This window comes from Mus musculus, chromosome 15 (assembly GCF_000001635.26).
Source record: "Mus musculus strain C57BL/6J chromosome 15, GRCm38.p6 C57BL/6J".
Classification (NCBI taxonomy): domain Eukaryota; kingdom Metazoa; phylum Chordata; class Mammalia; order Rodentia; family Muridae; genus Mus; species Mus musculus.
The window spans coordinates 79,487,026-79,503,978 of record NC_000081.6 but is presented as its reverse complement, the minus strand read 5'-3'; the positions used below and the strand labels follow the sequence as shown (position 1 = coordinate 79,503,978).

General features: G+C 53.9%; 1 protein-coding gene across 4 annotated transcripts in view; it reads left to right on the top strand.

Moving 5' to 3' along the window:
* Positions 1-16,953, top strand: part of Kcnj4 (potassium inwardly-rectifying channel, subfamily J, member 4) — a 32,286-nt gene that overhangs the window by 8,533 nt on the left and 6,800 nt on the right. Inside the window, exon 1 of one of the 4 annotated variants that reach the window (XM_006520488.3) lies at positions 40-64. The exons of 2 other annotated variants lie outside the window; for them this stretch is intronic. The gene's annotated coding sequence lies outside the window, so the exon portion shown is untranslated. Of the gene's footprint in view, positions 1-39; positions 65-16,672; positions 16,827-16,953 lie in introns of those variants that run through there. One more of the 4 variants, XM_006520487.4, reaches the window with a different exon arrangement.

The following is a 16,953-nucleotide window of genomic DNA, read 5'->3' as shown; positions in this document are numbered from 1 at the left end:
CACCAGACCTGCCCCACTGACCTCCAATGCAGGGCCTTTGAGCTCTGTGAGCAGAAGACTCTTGGTAGGCTGAAGAGAGGGGTGGGCAGATGGGGGTGGGGGTAAGAACTCAGTTTACTTTGAGGGAAAATAAGTAGTTACCAGTGGCAAGAATATGGCTGGAAATGCAGACTGACAGTAATGGAGGTGTCTAGGCATAAGTGGGGGGACCTGGGACTTGGGCGCTGTACCTAATGTTACGCTTAAAGAAACATCTTCCTAGGGGAAAAAAAATAGAGGTGACTGGCCAGACAGAAATGTCCGCGGGCTCCCACTGGGGTGACCTTGGGCAGTTAGCTTGACTTCTCTGAGTCACAGTTTGTACCAGTGGAGAATGGGACTTCATGTCATTGTCACTGGCTTGCATACAGTGTCAGGGCCCTGGGAAAAGCTTGCAGAGCCAAACCATGCAGGTTCTAAAGAGACATTTGTGGATCGGAGGACAAAGTCACTCTAGGATGCTGTGGGAAGATTTTGGGGCTTAGGATGAGAGGGAGGGGGAGGAGGAACTGTGTGGGCTTACACAGGGCGGGCTGGTTCTTAATGTGGATCTGGGGGAGGCGGGGGCGAGTGCTGAGGGGGGTGTGAGGAGGAGGGGGCCCCCTCTGCGGGGACCACTGAGTCACGAGGACATGTAAGCGACATGACAACCAGCAACGTGGTAACCAGGAAACAAGCAATGGGAACGAAGCTGGAGCAGTGTGTCGTGGTGGGGGAGGGCAGACTGGCAGCACCCAGGCTTGGAGGGTCCGTGGTGGGTTAGGCTGGTCGGCCTGCAGGGGGTGCGGGCCAAATAGGCTGGGTAAGAACGGAAGTGTAAGAAGTGACAGGAAGCACCCAGGGGCTCAGCGGGGCAGGGGGCTTCTCTGGTCCCTCCCCGCTCTTCTTTTCCTCCACATCCCCACTCTTCATGCCTCTCCCCCTAGGATGCCAAATTTGGCTCACGCAATCTGTCGTCTCTCTTCTGAGATTGGCACGGGGATGGAAGCCGAGTGCATTACATCAGCGCCTGATCCCCCTGCACTGGGGGAGGGAGGGGAAGAACCGAAGACCGACCAGGCCAGGCTGGGATTGGAAGGGCAGCAGCCAGACTTCAACTTCCCTGCTTGTCTCCTGTTTGCTCTTCTTACCCTAATCTTAGATGTAGGGGGAGTTTGGGAAAGGCCATGACGAACTTAGAGGTGGGACCAGGACTCCAACTTTGGGGAGGTTCCATGACTTGGGCAGGAACCAGTCAAGCCCTGTTGCTGTCTCCCTGGCTAATTGGGACCAAAGAGTTCTCAGGACTTGGTGTGTCATTGCCTGGCCATGTGACCTTGGGCAGATTCCCCTTGCGTAGTAGAGTCTACATGTGTATAGTGAATGTTGGCCGCTTTGTAGTATTGGTGACTCCCCTGAGAGGAGCCACGTTGGCTCTCCAGGGCCCCGGGATGGATCCTGTGACCTTGAACAGCAACTTCTCTCCTTATGCCTCCATCTCCTCACCTGTGAAATGGGTATGTTCAAGGTCACTACCTGGACCCTGGACATGAGTTGTGCTACAGGAGTGAGGGGCGAGGGCAGGGATCTGGCTTCAAAGCCACCTATCGGAGTCCTATGGCCTTCCACATGATCGACAGAGATGGAGAACAGCCCAGCCTGGCCTTCACAGGACAGGTGGTGTGGGAGGATGGTTTCATGCACACGCAGAGGCTTTGCTCTTGTACCATTGATCTGATGCCGTCATTGTACAAGAGTGAAAACTGGGGCCCTCAGGGAGAAGTGGGTTCTGGGGCCACAGTGATGGCCTAGGAGCGGAGGAAGCAGAGCTCTAGCTCCTGGTTCTCAGCCCCCTCTTAGAAGCAGGCAGGCAAGCGATGTCTTCTTCTTTCTTTGGCCAGGCAGAACAGAAACCCTGAGAGGCTGGCTCTGGCATCGCCCCCTCCCCTTCCTCTCCTGCATCCCTTACCCATTGCTGCCATCAGTGACTTCACTTCTTATTCATTACTTGGTCTCCTTGGGGGGATTCCTCTAGAATTCCTTTGCAAACTAATCTGAGGCTGTCCCTGTGAGGGACAAGTTGAATTTAGGGTTAGCCTAAAACCTTACGGTCCATTCTAGAATATTCCATTCTAGAATATTCCTCTCCCTGGCTGAGTTTTAGGCAGGAGACAGTTTAGTTGCCCCCAACAACATGACACCCCCTCAGGGATCCTCTGGGGAAGAACTTATTTTTATAGACGGGAAGATGGGCTTAGTAACAAGGACTGAGTTGGCCAAGTTACCCAGAGTCAGCGAGATAGATGGCCTGTTATCCCAGGAGGCTGAGAAAGATGGGTACCGGAGGTTTGGTGAGAGAGTGAATACCCCTCTCCTAGGGCTGATCCGACTGAATCAGCCCTCCTGCTGGCGACTGTCACCTCATGGGTGACTGTGAATGGCATCTCCCTCCACCTTGGGAATCCTTGGGTCTTTGATATTTCCAAAGACGGTCTAGAAAGCCACATGTACCGCTCATCTGCCGCCCACCTGCCTGGCCAGGTATGAGGCTACAGGCTTCCGCAACTTCTTCATCCTCCCCGCAGTCCTCCAGTGTTGATGTACTGTCTCCATACTACAGTTGGAGACGTTGTATCCTAGAGAGACCGTGCTACCTGTCCAAGGTCACACGGCAAGCAAGTATGGAGGGACAGGGTTTGGGTTTAGACTGATCTGATTCCCGGGGGCCGTCTCTAGGGTTTCCCCAGAGTGGAAAATATTCCTCCCCTGGGCTGGGGTTTGGCAGGAGATGGTCTAGTCGCCCCCACAGCCTGACACCCCCTCAGGGATCCCTGGGGGGGCCCCCATTCTGGAGACAGACACAGACATGAACCACTGGGAAGAGCTCATTTTATAGATGGGAAGACTGAGCTGGCCCAAGGTGACCAAAGCATCAGCCAGGCATTCTCTAGCCCGGGGCTCTGTCCCCTGCACCAGTGAGTGAGGGGAAGGGGCCTTAAGTGGATGGTGCCACAACATGGGGATGCGGATTCAGAAATTGAGATGTTGATGGTTCCATGCTGGGACTTCCAGAAGAGTCTGGAATTCTGCCATTCCACGGAGCAGAGAAAGCAGGCATGGCAGGTCCTGTTTATAGTCTCTGGGCCTTGCCCCTAGATCATCTGCAGACATCAGCATTCACAGCCTCATGAGGTTTGGGGCTGTGGAGTGAGAGACCTGTGTGACAAGAGACCGTCTAGGAGACAATAACCATAGTCATAGTTCTGTGTGATCTTAGGTCAGTGAATTGCCCTCTCTGAGCTTGGTCTGCACAATGAGGTGATAAAGTCACAGAAAGAAAAATCTCTTTGCCTCCGAGTAACTGCCATGGGGCTATGTCATCTCTAAGTGCTCCTCCCTCCTTGTGGGGACCCTGGGCCCTGGCATGGGCAGGCAGGAACCCTGGGTGTTAGCAGAACCATTAAGCCTCCTCAGGCCGACCGACTCAGCCCTCTTTGGGGTGTGTGTGGGGGATCTCCGGGCTCAGCCCTTCTTCTCTTTTTCATCTTTATTTTTCTCCTGCTCCCTCTTCCCTGGCGACGTGGGCTGATCGCTGCTCAAACTTTTAATTCACATGGTAATTGTAATAATAACATGGGCCGAGGCCCCTCTGCCTGTGACATTGCAGCTGGCGGAGCTGAGCTAAGAATAGAGCCTGAGTCACACACGCACGCGCGCTCCTGCAGGCGCGCACTCTGCTCCTGGGTGGTGGGTGAGGTGAGGCATGGGGGTAGGGGGCTCTGGATCCTGACCCCCTACCTCTAAAGGCCTACGCAACAACTGTCCCCCACAGACCGCCCTCTGGTCCCGGACTGAACCAGTGAGACATAAGGCATGGTTGCTTGTCACTCACAGAAGGGAAACTGAGGCTCCATGAGCAAACATGGCTGCTGGGAAAGTGTGGGACTGGACCGAGAGTGTTGGCTGACTCTGAAGCCACTGTTCTGTTTCAGGACACACAGGCCAGGGGAAACGGGAAGCTCTGGGTCTGGGCCGCTGCCCCTGAAGGTTTCTCACCCCAGCCTTCTCATAACCACCTACCACCTGCATGCAGTGGGTGCACACAAGGGCCTTGCCTGGGGTTGATGGTGCTATTGCCTGGTGACACAGAGATTGTATGTAGCAGAGAGTGACTTCAAACTTCTGATCCTCCTGCTTCCACTTCTGGAGGGCTATGATGACGGGTGTGAGCCACCACGTCTGGCTTCTACAGCGCTGGGATCTGTTTCGTCCACACTAGACAGTCACTACCAACTGAGCTCCAGCCCCAGCCCTTACAGGTTGTCTTGAGGGAATAGCAGGAGGTGCTAGACTTCCTAGTAAAGTCTCAGTCAGTGCCCCCTCCACTGTCCCATGAGCAAAGCACCCCTGTTTTCGTGTGAGAAAACTAAAGCTTGGTGATAAATGTTTGTCCCAAGTGCCACAGGTATACCATCTAGACCTACATAACTCCCAGCCCCAGAAGCCCCAGACCCCTCTCTTATTTTGGTCTCCTGCCGCCAACCTAGCTCTGCTCCCAAGCACAGTGTCTCCCTCTCTGCCCCTCCCCCCAGCCTTCTCTCCTCTTTTCTGTGGCTGTCTGGGTCAATCCTTAGCCCTAAGGTGGCCTCAGCAGGCAGGGTGAGGTGAAGTGTCACTTGGAAGACACACCATCAGGTCCTAACTTATAGGCTATCAAGAAAGGTGAACTTCTGTATTCCCCCACCCCAGTAAGAGCCATGCTGGGAGAGGTGGTGTCGTCATGGCGACCTACCACTGAGAGTATGGGTTGAAGCCGCCTGGGGCCCCCGGGGGGGCCTCCAGCTGGGCAGCGATGAACTGGGGAGTGCAGCCGCAGGTGGGCTGAAGAGAAATGTCACCTCTGTTTTAGCTCCTTTTCCTATATCTTCCTCTCCTCTAGCAACTCACTTGGGGCAAATGGACCAGGGGACTATCTGCCTGGCGTCAGGCAAGCATTTGACTAGTGAAGGTGGCGGAGTTGGAATCGATTTGTTCTTGAGAGCCTCTTGGGTCCCTGTCGCCTGCCCCTCTTTCGGGTGCCTGTGTCTTTGGGGACCAGGGGAGGCGAGATGGTCCTCTCCCGGGCAAGCCCACAGATGAGAGACAAGGGAAGAAGCAGGGGCTGCCTCAGTGGTAGAAGGAAGGCTCAGCCACTCACAATCCTCTGTGACCTTCACTGGGTCACTGTCACCCTGAGGGGGCTTCTGAGCTCTGTGAAGCAAGGGCTTCTAGTGGGGGGACATGGGGACAGTGAGGTGAGTCTAGCTTTTCCAGTGCAACCTTCTCTGTCATTGGTGTAGGGATGGGAGGGGCCAGGTGTGTCCTGTGGGGCTGAGGTCCTGCCATCTCAGGAGGTAGCAGAGTAGCCCAGGCTTCCTCATCTGGCCTCTTCCCACTCCACAGTGTGATTCCTTTTTGCTCTGCCCATGTTGAAATATCATTGGTCTGGGGAGAGACAGGATAGGGGTCAGTGGGGCACAGACAGAAACCATTGCCTTCAGATAACTTGTCTCTAGTTGCTGGTGTCTAACCCCCATCCCTGCTGAGCCCTTCCCTTGCACCTCCCGGAGGCTCTCTCTTCCTGTTCTCAGACCTGCTGCAGTGGGGTGAGACATCGAGTGGGCCCCTGGCCTTGCAGCTGCCGATCAAAGCTACCTGACCTTGGAGAAGTCCTAGCTGGGCACCAGGGCCACCTCCCTGGACATTGGGCAGTCAGTGAACAGGAGAGAAGAGGGTACAGCTAGGTCAGAGAGGCCAAGATCATATCTCAGGGCTGTCCTGGGTCCCCAAGTCCTTAGATGAACCTCTCAACCAGCTGAGCCTCATTCCTTGCAGTCAAGTGAGCTGCCCGTCCTAGGAGGTCTGTGAAGAAACATTGAATGGCACCAGCTGAGGGACAGTGAGGGACAGCAGGGAGTCCTGGCACAGGGCCAGACCCAGAACCCAAAGGAACGGATCGTGGGGACTGCAGTGTGATGTTCACAAATATTCCGTTGTCTCAAGTATTCATTGAGGTGAATGAATGAGGTGCCTATGTCTTGGCCTCCCAGAGCCCATGGCATGGCATGCCTGTAAGTGTTTGCTTGTTTGGGTGGAATAGGGGTCAAACCGCAGGCAGAAGGCATGGTAGCATGCCCCCATCCCCTTCTACATTTTTTTTTTAACGGCCTGTTTTTTTGTTTTTTGTTTTTTTGTTTTTCCAGACAGGGTTTCTCTGTGTAGCTCTGGCTGTCCTGGAACTCACTCTGTAGAGCAGGCTGGCCTCGAACTCAGAAATCCACCTGCCTCTGCCTCCCAAGTGCTAAGATTAAAGGTGTGCGCCACCACTGCCCAGCAACTGCCTGTTTTGAGACAGGGTATCACGCAGGTACCTAGACTGTCTTGAGCACTGCAGTTCCTGTTGATCTTTGTTCTCTGTCTGCCTCCACGTCTTCAGCCGCTGTGATGACAGGACCCGGCCACCAGTCTTGGCTTTTGAGAGAAATCCTACTCCCAAATTTCTGCTCGGTTCTCAGCCCTCATCACCCTTCAGAACAGGGCTTTCCAAGTCGTACAAGGGAAGATCTGGGAGTTGTGGCTCAAATTTGTAATCCCAACCCTTTGATGGGGTAAGGCAGAAGGATTGTTACAAGTTTAAGGCCAGCATGGTGAGTTCTGGGCCAGTCTGGGCTACAGAGTGATTTTAATAACCAAGTCACAGGCAGAGCATGACCTGGGCAACACTAAAATACAAGGCATGTGTGAGGGGAAAGAGTGTTTTAGGATGTCACTGGTGTGTGTGTGTGTGTGTGTGTGTGTGTGTGTGTGTGTGTGTGTGCACGCATGCTTATTAATAATACATTATACACGTTATTATATGTTGCTTTTACCCTGGGTCTTGTTTGGAGCTGAAAGGTCAATGCTCTGGGAGAGATCTTGGAGGCAGTACTATTAGAAGCTCCTGTGTATATATGGCTTCCTTTTCTCTCAGACCATCTGCTCCAAGTGCCCAGATCTCTGCCTTGGAGCATCCTCCACCCCTATGCCTAGCCACCCACCAGACCTGTGTCCCCACACCCCTGGGGACCAGCTGTCCCCAGGGCCTCAGTCCTACCTGAGCTGTATTCCAAGCTCTGTCTTGGCCAGCTTCTTCTGTGTTCTAGAACGCATACATCTCTACAGGGACTCTTTCTTAAGCCCCCAACTGTGTAGACTCTTTGGCTCCTGTTTTGGCCCCAGACACTTCACAAGATCTGAATGAGCTCAGAGGGCTCAGGCCTACTCGGAGTGCGTGTGTTTTTCTTTTTTCTTTTTGAAACATGGTCTCGCTGTGTATCTCTGGCTGTCCTGAACTTAATTGAAATCCACCTGCCTCTGCCTCCCAAGTGCTAGGATTAAAGGCGTGCGCCACCACTGCCTGGCTCTGAGATGAGTGTCACCATGCTCAGCTCTGAACTAATTGCTTCTCCCACAGCACATAGTTGGGTACTCAAAATATCACTACTCACGGCGGACCCTCCAGGGCATTGCTGCAGACATGCTAGACAGGAAGGCAGGTGCTGAGCCAGCTCATGATGCTGTTAGGTGGTAAATGCATGGATGGTTGGTTGGATAGATGGATGGGTGGATGGATGGATGGATGGATGGATGGTTGAATGGATGGATAGATGGTTAGATGGATGGAGGATGGATGGATGGATGGGTGGGTGGGTGGATGGGTGAATGGTTAGGTGAATGGTTGGATGGGTGGATGGATGGGTGAGTGGGTGGGTTGGCTGGAGCTTGTGGGAGATGATCTGAATCTATGAGTCAACACTCAGTGGACAGGTAAATGTTCTCTTAGTCACAGTCCCTTGGCTATTGCTAAATAATATTGGGATGTGACCACAGTCCCTCACCCTCACCTCCCTGTCTGCTGTGCCCTCTCCTCTAGTCCCTGCCCCACCTCCCAAACCATTGTTCTTCAAACTTCTTCCTAGTGCATAGGATCCTGGGGCTGGGCTGCCTGTCACCCCTCTTTGCCACAGAACATCCAAGATAGGGTTCTGTGGAGGCCTGAGACTTGAGCTGTCCTGTCCCCCGTCTCCTCTGTTGACAGCTACTGTGCCGTGTCCTATGATACAATGGCACAGAAGGTCCTCCTGGTGTGTGCTTGGGGCCACCTCTGCTCCCTCATTACAGCATCAAAAATAGCCTGTCACATCCCGTGACATTGCCCTGCTCAGGCCCTTCACGGGAATTATGACAAGCTGCACAGATCTCATGTCCTTGTCCCTTGCCAGTTGTATGTGAAGCGTTCACTGCACACCAGGCTGCGGAACTCAAGGCGAATGGTCAAGAGACCTGCGTGGATGGACCAGTGACATAAGGTCCATAAGGGCTGATGGGAGAGGTCATGGTGGCAGAGTACAGGACATCTTTGAGCCTAAGGCCTCAGTCAGAACTCCAGTGGGAGGGGGCTGGGAGCTAAGGATCCACAGAACTTCAATGAGAAGGGTACCTACAGCCAGAGAAAAGTTCCCAAGGCAGGCTGACTTGATCTGTTGGGCAGGACCTGGAGAAAGGCCATATGGCTGCATGGCGAGGGTTGGGGTAGGGAACTGGGGCAAAGTCAATGTGAGGGGACAACCTTACTTGGGCCCAGAGTTCACCTTTGGGAATGTGGGGAGCTCTGGAGTTATGGCTAGGGAATGATGGAATCCTTGACTGGGAAGGCCAGGAGAAGGTTGTGGCTTGAGGTGGAAGCCATGGGGACATGGAATATAGAGCATCTGGCATCCTCTCCCACCGACCTGTTCCTCGGCTCCCTGTGAGATAAGAATGGGACCACTCCATCTTAGAATGAGGGCCACAGCAAGCCATAGTGTTCAGTGAATATGTTCTCTCCCTGCCCTTAGGTTCCGGGGTTGAAGGAGGTACAGGGCTTAGGCCTGAGCCGCCCTGGCAAGGCTCACAGACTGAGCAGGAAAAGTCAGGAGGCGAGTCTGCTCTGAGGAGAACGTAGCCGCTGATATTTTAAGGCTCAGGACTAGATGAGATCATGGAGTGGGGGGTGGGGGTGCAGAGGAGCTGAGGAGGGAGGCCAATGATGGAGGGGAGTTGATGGCCGCTGGTGGTGACTGGTGGCTGAGCCTGTGCTCCCTGGATGTGTGACTTATAGAAATGCAGGAGGCAGGGCAACCTGAGTGGGGTTCTCAGGTCTGGAGGAGTCAGGAACAAGTTGGGAACTGGTCACAGGCTCCTTTGGAGCAGCCTTAGGGAGCAATGGGGAGACTGGGAGGGAGGCCCGTGCATGCCCTTCAAGGAGGGTTTTTGTGGGCTTCGTGGGGATGCAAGCATGAGGATGTGAGTTCGGATCCCCAGACCCTGTGTAAAAGGAAAGGTGGGCAGTGTGCTTGTAACCCCAGCATGGGGGCGGGGCGGGAGGGGGAAGCAGAAACAAGCAGATCTTGGGACCTTCTGGCCAGCCAGTCCCAGTCAAAATAGCAAGCTCCAGGTTCATCGAGAGACTCACCAGAAATCACAAGAGCAAGTGTGTGCACTCACGTGTGCACACTGGCACACACATGTATGCATGCACACACACATCCCCCAGAATGGCTGCATCTTAATATTTACACTCTCTGGTCTCTGTGCTCTAGAGTTTACACCCCTTAGGCGACTCTGGTCGTGGTTGCAGCATGCATACCAGGTACTAGTCCTCATTTTGTAGCTATGACTAGGGGGTTGAGGCATGTCTCCCAGGGTCCCAGGCCTCTAGGGGACATGTTCTTGGACCGTCTGAGATCATACTATTTGTTAAGGACCTTAGGAGTGCTGTGACCCATCTCTCACAAACACACATCTATCCAGTGCTAATTTTAAAACTCACGGGTGTTTTCCATAGGTGATACACTCACACGATTCTAAAATTAAAAGACAAACGAAAGAAACAGTGAGTATTCTCTGCTGTCCTCCATCCCGAGCCACCTGCTTCCCCTCCCTCGAAGCAGTCGGTGTCACGGGTTTTCCTGGGTCTGCATCCAGCCGAGCCGAGCCTGGAGAAGCAGCAAGTTAAGTGTAGCTATATAAACTCCTCTCCATTTTCACACGAGGTAGCGACTCTACACGCCGCTCATCGCTCATCACCGCTACCCTTTTCCACTTAAAAATACATCTCGCAGACCCACAAGGCTCTAGAAAGAGCTGCCTCCTTGGCTTCTATGGCTGCGTGGTGCCGCTCATAGATGGGCAGCTGGGCTGCTTCCAAGCTGCGCTTCGACAAGGAGGCTGCCTGCCTCGCTCCGCTCCCGCACCCCACGTGTGCCTGTGTGACTGTGATGGTCTCCGGCTGTGAGATGGCTCAGCCATCATCACATCAGGGTCCTGGTGACCTCTGGCTGGGCAGAACCTGACAGAGTGAGGGAGGAGGTGGGAGGAGGCACCATCCTGGCTCTGAATCCCCCCACCCCTCCTCTTGTATCATTTCTGGCTCCTTCCTTCACTCCTTCCTTCTTTCCTTCCTTCCTTCCTTCCTTCCTTCCTCCCTCCCTCCCTCCCTCCTTCTCTTCTTCCTTCCCCCCTCTCTTTCTTTCTGTCTTTCTTTCTTTCTTCCTTCCTTCCTTCCTTCCTTCCTTCCTTCCTTCCTTCCTTCCTTTCTTTCTTTCTTTCTTTCTTTCTTTCTTTCTTTCTTTCTTTCTTTCTTTCTTTCTTTCTTTCTTTCGACCAGGTTTCACTGCACTGTATCCCTGGCTGGCCTGAGATGTTCTATGTAGATCAGGCTGGCCTTTCAACTCCTAGAACCTCTGCCTCCCAAGTGCTAAGATTAAAGGCATACGCCATTACTGCAAGCTTTTGTTTTTACTTTTTTTTTTTTAAGATTTACTTATTTTATTTATACGAGTCCACTGTAGCCATCTTCAGACACACAAGAAGAGTGCATCAGACCCCATTACAGATGGTTGTGAGCCACCATGTGGTTGCTGGGAATTGAACTCAGGGCCTCTGGAAGAACAGTCAGGGCTCTTAACCGATGAGCCATCTCCCCAGCCCGTTTTTTACTTTTTTTGAGACAGAGTTTCACGTAGCCCAGGCTGGCCCAGGATGCTCTGTGTGGCTCAGGCTGGCCTGGAATTCACTCTAAAGCCAAAGATGACTTTGAACTCTTCCTCCTCCCGCCTCTGCCTCTCCCCTGCTGAGACTGCAGCCCTACTGGGCTGGAGCTTCTTCCGCAGGTGGTGGCTGCTGGGGCAGCTTGTACACGGAGGGGACAGCAGCGTCCTCAAACTTCAGCCTCAGCTCCGGGGTTCTGGGCTCTTGTTTGCTGAGATCCAGGGGCAAGGCAGTGGTAGTGTAGGTGGGAGTTCAAGCCGACCCAGGGAGGGGGGACAGGGAAGGCAGGAACAGGCAGAGAGCTGGGCTCTTTACATCTTCTTGGCTCTTTACATCTTCTTTCTCCAGCCTCCCCATCCCTAACCTGGGAGAGCTCAGTAGGAGAGTGGGTCAGGGAGTCATGGGGCCTGATCTCTCCTCAAGAGACTTGTGGGTGGCTCTGAGAGCCTCTCTCTCTTCTGTCCATTCACACCTATCCACATGTTGTGCACGGTCATCCAGGGGTTCTGGAGCCTGGCAGCTGGCAACTGTTGGACAGTTGCACCTGCAGGGCCCAAGGTCACCTACTCTGTTACCCGGTTACCCACCCCCAAACCCTGTGGACATTGTCCAGAGTGCTCCCAGCCCCCCCCACCTCCTCTCCAGCTCCAGACACTCTTGTCCTCGCTTGCTTCCTACTCAACCCCCATAGCAGACCCGGAGGCTACTCTCAGGAGCCTCAGACCTCAAAGGTGGGAACACTCAGAGATGTTAGGGATGAGCTACTCACTATGTAGCCCAGGTTGGTCTTAGACTGTAGGTTGGTTGCAAACCTCTCTTTTCCCTTTCTTTTTCTACTTCTAAGATGGGAACGGTGCCGGTACCTTTTCTGAGGTCAACAAGAGGCTGAGAGGAATCGATCTGCACAAAGCACTCAGAGCGGCTCCAGCTCAGAGTGAATGCATGCTGGTCTGCTTCTCGATCAGTGTGGGTCCTGCAACACGATTGTGCTGGGGGGGAGGGGGGAGCGGCAGTGTGCAGAGGGATTCCAGGGTCTGGAGGAAGGCAGCAAGGCTGGCGCTGTGTGCCGTGCAGTTTGGTAACGTCAGGGCTTCCCTGCACATACAAATGTGATGGTTTGCTCCTTTTGCCAGTGGAGATGCTGAGGCTGAGCTACCAGTGAGCCTTCCAGAGCCCGCCTGGCTGAGTCCAGGCTGTGCGATTTGCTTACCGGGCCATAGCATAGCTCTCACCCACTTGTTCTCAAGGCAGTGAATGACACCCCGTGTGTGATATGACAGTGTCTGGCTCTGGGCGGGTCCTGAATTTTGTATCTGAGGCTCCTCCTTGGATCCCAGAACAGGCGTGTTCTGTCCTGAAGTGATATGTCACTTACCCTGTGCTGTGTGCCACGCTGTTTATGCTTACAGTCCTAGGCAGTGACCTCCATACTTAGTTTTACCTACAGATGAGGCGTGCCGAGTCCAGAGAGGTGAAGTCTGGCCTGACATCCCCCAGGGAGTGATCTGGAGGGATTGGGGAGGGGAGAGAGAGAGAGAGAGAGTCAGCTATGTGCTTGTCTTGCAAGTGTGTGTGCTTGGAGTTTGATTCCCAGAGCTGGAATCAAATTCCGGGTGTGATGGTGGGTGCTTGTGATATCTGTGCTGGGGACGTAGAATCGGGAAGTTCACTGATCAGCCGACCCAGCCTCCTTGTCAACCCCAGGCCAATAAGAGACGCTGTACAAAGAGAGTGGACGGTGTTTCTCAGGTTGTCCTCGGGCCTCCCATGTGATATATCTACATAGAATAAAATGTTGGGTGTTATCCCTGGGAGGGAGAGAAGGAGATAAAGGAGTCAGATTATCCATGTCAGGAGCCCATAGAGGGCCGCATCCCTGCTTCTTTATGTTTCTTCTTTTGAGACAGAGTCTCACTGTATACAGCTCTGGCTGACTTGGAACTCACTGTCTAGTCCAGGCTGGCCTTCAATTCATGGAGATCCACCTGCCTCTGCCTCCAGAGTGCTGAGACTAAATGTGTATTCTACCACGGAATGGACCGGAAAGGCCTCCTCACTTACCCTAGCATGACCAAGCCTGGGCTGTCCCAAAGCTGGAGCATAGGACAGCCTGTACTCTCAAAGGTTGGGATCTGCGTTGCTGGTATGAACGCCTCACTTCCCTGGGGGAGACCTGTCCACTTTCTAGAGGCAGGACCCTACTCCCACTGCCTGTCTGAGGCTCAGGGGACTAACAACAAGGAGTCTGTATTGTCCTATACAGCCTGCACATGTCCCCTCTCACCAGGGAGTTGTGAAGGGTTCCTGTATCCCCGACAGCAGTGTGAGAATCTGCCCAGAGCACGGGTGTGGTAGAGTTAAGCCAGAGTTCTCTCCCCGCTCTTGTGCTGTGCCCCTGAGTCACTGTATCTTAGAGAGACAACTGACCAGCCACTCTGGAGTTTTATCCGTAGGACCCTGTGGGCCCCTCCCACCATCAGATTTGTTCCCGGTGTAGCAGTTCTCCAAACCATCCCGATGATGACCTGCTGAGGTCAGAGGTCCTAAGTGTGCAGATATGGAAATGAAGGCACAAAGCAGAAGTCTTAGAGCTGAGACTCAAGCATCCGGATGCAATGAACAGGTTATTTCCATAGTTGATCTGAAGCTACTGGGAGTGAGACAGCATGGGTGAAGGGGCACAGAGAAGGTGGGGCTGGCCTGAGGGACAGTTAGGCCAGTGAGAGATGGAGATAGAGAGAAGAAAGTAGATCCCAGAGGAACCAGGCTGGACAGAGCATCACAGCAGGTAAGAGACCAGGGACCAGGGAGAGTGGGGACAAGAGTGACCTGGGATCAAGAGGACTCAGACCTAGTGGGAGTCTGTCCTACCTTGTCGCTTCTGCTGTTCCAACCCCCAAGGCTCATCTTCCCAGCTCTGCAGCCTACAGCTCCCCAGATGGGAAACAGCAGCCGGAACCCTTTTGTGTTTCAGTAGCTGCTTAATAAATACATGTTAGCTGAACAAAGGCGCCAGCGATACCTCGGTGAGATAGGCAGGCCACGGCTGCTGTGGAGCCTGCGGCTTCCTGAGCCTTCTGTCTCTCAAACACTTCAGAGACAGGACCCTGAGGCCGAGGTGTGAGACTGCCAGTGAGTGCTGTCTCCTCCCATGTTGTCTCTCCAACAGCAGTGACCTAGAAGATTCATAAATAAGATAAATAGCCCTGGCCGGCTGGCTGTCCCAGAACACGGCTTCTACGGCTCTCTGCCCATCTGTTACTGGGGCTGGCAAGGCCAAGGGCGGTTCCCAGGGAGCTAACCTACAGCAGCGGGTCACTCACTCTATCATGGGTAGCCAGGTGTGTGTATGGGGAGGTGGTGGTAAGTAGCTAGGAATGGCTGTCCTTACAGCCTGTGGGGTTCCCAAAAGAACCGTTGGCACTAGACATACTTACAACAGGGTGCAATCTGAGTAAAGACAACAACTCCACCTCCACTTCCACTGCTCAGCTTGCTGGACTGCTCATGGAGGCTGGGAACCCTGGACCACCTTACCTTCCTCTGCTTCTGTTTCTTTCGAGTTCCATGGCCTCAAAAAGCCCAACTGGAGGACAGGTTCCCCAGGCTGGGGAGGAGAAGGACTTGCCTGGGAACTGTCCACAAAGTAGGGCACAGGGCTCCAGAGTCCTTCTGTCACACGGCCAGTCAGCATCCTTTAGTGCATAGTTAGTGGATGGGATGGAGACTCTGCCTTCCAGAGAGTATGGGGTGGGGGTCATGCAGCTGCCTGGACAATCAGGGTTCTACTCAGAGGAGGACTCAGACCTAAGTGGGATGATGCTGCTGATCCATGCTTTTTGTCCCTCCGTGTCATCCATGGTCCTTCTCTTCTGAGCTTTCCCTCCAGTCTCTGTATCTTTTCCCAGAAGTCCCATGTGATCAAGGAAAGATCTTGGCCAGGCCCAGGCGAGGGTCCCATGGACACACCGCCTGCCCAGTCGGCACTTTTCACTGGTGAGATGAGCACTCAATGTCAAGTGAGTCTCACATCCCTACCGAGAAGGCCTGTGGTGGCGATGGCAGCTGCTTATCGGAGCAGGAGGGACCGCACACAGCTACTCCTCGCTGTACCTGAGAGGACAGACCTGGGAAACTCGCTTTCCTAAGCAGGGCTAAGCACGGGGAAGAGCAGTAGCCATAAGAGCCATTGTGAGGCAGGCACGGGAGGTGCCCCCTCCAAGAGCCCGCTGGAGCCTTAAACAAAGGCACAGAGGCCTGCAGAACTGTGGGGCAGGTGATGGATGGGAGGCTCTGGGGAGCACGTGTTGAGCATGGGGGTGAATACCTGATACAGCGTGCGTTGAATGTTAAGGATGCTGGCAGAGGCTCCCTCACCTTGGAAGTGCTGAGGGAGGGAACTCCAATAGCCTAGAGCCATGGGGGGTCTCTTGGCCACTCACCCCAGGACGCCTTGTAAGGGTAGATCCCACAATGAGCCATCTCTGAAGCACAAGTGAGTCGGTCCTCCTAGCAGAGAGTCAGGGCTCCTTTGTCCCTTGGGAGGGGACATTTGGCAGGATCCCCCTTGGACAGCTAGTGGCATTCATTAATCAAAGGCCCGGGTGCCAGGCCCTGTCCTCTGCCTCTCTTTCGGAGGTGCAGATTATGCTTCAGAGCCTGTCATAATGAAGTTAGCACCCACTTCTCCTTGGCTCCAGGCCCCCAGGCTCCTGAGAAGAAAAGCCAAAGGCCCGTCTTTCAAACTATCAGAGTGGGTGTGAGCACCCCAGTCAGGTTTTGACACCCTCAGTGGCTCTGTCTGGGCCTCCTTGGCCTCAGCAATAAAGCAAGGATCTAGAACATGGCTACTTTGTGTTGTTCCTTGGCTGTAAGTGTCTCTGGAGCAAATGGAGTTGGAGGTCATGGGGGAACACAGCAGGGGAACCCCAGCTAGAGTGAGGGGCATGGCAGGCCTGGTATTGCTTTCTGGCCCATACCTGAGATGCCTAATGTTCTAGGTCAGGAAACTAAGGTCCAACCAAGTCACATGACCGATCTGGAACTTTGACCCAGGAAGCCCCTCGGGGTGGAGTGGGGTGGGGGAGCTAAGCAGGGTCGGGTAGGGTGGCCAGGCTTGAGTGCGGGCGGGATGGAGGGAGAGGGAGACTCTGGAGAAAGAGGCAGGGGAAGAGGCTGTTGATATCTAAATTATAGCATTGGCGCGCACCGGTTGCTGAGGCAACCGAGTTGTCCTGAACCAGGGAAGTGTGTAAACATTGCCACAGATGCACAATTAGACCAGGAAGAATAGAACAGAAAATAGAAGCTTCCAGACTTATATAATTCTAGGCCAAGATGTTATCAGGAACCCAGAGGCTGGGTCTTGGCCCTGTGGCCTCGGGGTGTGTGTGTGGGGGAGCTGAAAATGACTGCACCGTGTCCTTATGCTCAGACCTCAGCAGCAGGGAGCACTGAAGAGAGTGTGCCCTCTGTGAGTCCACCTGGTGGGCATGCCACGTGGGAGTGACCAACCTTGAAAGGTGGAAACAGCAAGGTGGCTGGCTTTGTCTCCCAGGGTCTTGGAGGAATTCTGATCTTCAGTTTGCATAGGCAGAAACCGATACTTCACGGAGGAAACTGAGTGTCCTGAGGCGGGGACACAGGAACAGTAGCTGCCTCACCTACACCCAGGGTCTTTACCCAGGAGCTTCCAGAAGGTGAGGCCTCCTGAGTCTCCATCCATTTCCTTCCCAGCTGTAACCTCCTCCTCTCAGCCAGCTGCATGTGCGCATGCACAGAAGAAGATCTAGGCTCTCCTGTCTTCCATCTTGACCAGCACACTGG